We start from the raw sequence: 2,492 nt of genomic DNA, 5'->3' as shown, positions 1-2,492 counted from the left end.
TAATTATCATGGTTAAGATGCAATAGAATTGGTCAACGGAAAACAATTCCATAGTTTCTTTCCTATGGAAGTACTATTCGTAGATATTTACCTCCGGAATTATATTGCGGAATTTTATTTATGTTGCTTGTTTTGCTATGGAAAAAAAATTCCTAGCTAAGTTGTTAGTAATTTTGTTACGAAATATTATTACATAGAAGAGGGAGTTGGCAACTCTTTGAACTTTTAGGTCTTTGTGTCGAACCTTATAATGCAATATGAAACTAGTTGATGATATTTGTTCACCCTCTTGGTTAAGAAATAGAGATTTTCATTCTGTAGAGTACTTGCCCCCCAAGTTTCTGAAGTAAGGGTGCTTACTGAGTTCAAGACCTTCATCGAATCCAGCATTCTCCATGAATCGGATTTCAACGAGTATATATAAACATTGAGCCCTGTGGTCACACGTAGAAGCCTGTAAGCATCTTCAGAAGCGCAGTAATACAACCCGGATGCTTTTACAGTCACCTGGTAGCATTCTTCCCGAGAATTGGGTTTAAACAACGTCTTATAGTCACCTGTACAAGGATTCCATATTGTCATATTGGAGTATTCATAACTGTTTCCTCCCTCGTTTATGCCTACGCAAACCAGTCCATTGAAAGATGTTATAAACAGCATCACCGCAGAACCCACTTCAAATGGTAAAGAGCGGCTCACAGGTAAACCTTCTTGATGAGGTGTTTCACAGTCGAGATTGTGGAACACCTTTGGGTTTATGGATGACGAGAAGAAGAGAAATTTGTGGTGATTTTGATGGTCGTCGTTGGTTACGTGGTTGAGGTGAATCTTGGAAAAATAAGGCGTCCTTAGGAAGGAGTTCCATTGCTTGGAGACACACTTGCAACGTGATAAATATTTGGCAGGCAGCCTTGGGAGTATATGGGAAAATTTTCTGAGGGAAGCTCCATCTTCATGGTTTTACTGGTATGATGGAGCCTCTCGATGATATACATATATATGTTGCTTAGTTTGTGAACAGGTAAGGTAGGGTAATTGGGATATTAATTTAAACATGGAATGCATATCTTATATTTGAAAATTAAAAAATAGTAAATATCGACTATCAAGGAAGTGCATTATCGGTTACATGAAAATATTTTGCAAAATCTTCAGCAAGATCATAGCCTAAGCAGAAAAGCACTACAAGGAAAACGATCGTTAGCGGCGATAAAAGTTGCGGATAATAAGTCGCCGCTACTACTTCGTCGCTATTGATAAACTTGCCGCCGCTAATGATAGATGTTGCCGCTAATGAACCCATCGCCGCTAATGATAGGTGTCGCCGGTAATAACTCTGTCGCAAGGAATAGTGTCGCCGATAATTAGAATTTTAATTTTTAATTTTTTTTTTTTTTTTTTTGTAATTAACAATTTTGGTTGCCGATAATAATGTAGTTGGTAATTACATAACAACATTCGATTCAATATAAAAAATAATAGCGTCGATGCTAATTACAAAACAAACATCCGATTATAATTAATTAAATATCAAAATCATAATATCCAATTAAATATAAAAAAGTAATAATGTCGTCCGATATTAGTGTCGCCGGCAATTACAAAAAACAACCAAAGTTATATATCATCATCTTCATTCCCATTGTTTCTTCAATTATTTTGCGATTGAAAAAACGAATACAGCTCATCCATACATGCGAGGTCATTCAGCATCACACAGAGATTTTCCAGCTATATAATTAATAACAACATATATAAACTTATAAATTAAATAATCAAACATAAACAAAAACTATCAAAATACATAGTCATTTTCAAACTAAGACAAAAAACCAAAGTACGTTGTTATTTTTTGCACTTGGGACAAAAACCTAATTACCGAACTTTTTAGTAAATAATCACCACAAAACCAAAACTACCAAATCAACATGCATTTTACGATGCTAAAGTAAATTGCTATTTTTAAACCAAGACAAAAAACCAAAGTACGTTGTTATTTTTTGCACTTGGGACAAAAACCTAATTATCAAACTTTTTAGCAAATAATCACCACAAAACCAAAATTACCAAATCAACATGCATTTTACGATGCTAAAGTAGATTGTTATTTTTAAACTAAGACAAAAAACCAAAGTACGTTGTTATTTTTGCACTTGGGACAAAAACCTAATTACCAAACTTTTTAGTAAATAATCACCACAAAACCAAAGTAGATTGTTTTACCTGTGATAGTTGTGAAGGTTGTGGAATCGGCGGGAGAGAAGAAGGTTTACGGTCAATGCCTCTAATATGGCCACATCGCTCTCCTAATACTATCTCAAACGCAGTTCTTTCTTGAGCGCGTGTTAATTGACTTTCACCTTGAGTTTGTTCTAGCTAACAGCTCTTCAACTAACCGATTCTGTAAGTCCCAAAAGTGAGTAACAATTAAGTATAAATAAACATCTAATTATATGATAAAATTATAATTAAATACTTACATCTTGTTGTTC

The sequence above is a fragment of the Lactuca saligna genome, chromosome 5 (assembly GCF_052625555.1).
Source record: "Lactuca saligna cultivar CGN05327 chromosome 5, ASM5262555v1, whole genome shotgun sequence".
Classification (NCBI taxonomy): Eukaryota; Viridiplantae; Streptophyta; class Magnoliopsida; order Asterales; family Asteraceae; genus Lactuca; species Lactuca saligna.
This window is presented reverse-complemented; position numbering follows the sequence as displayed.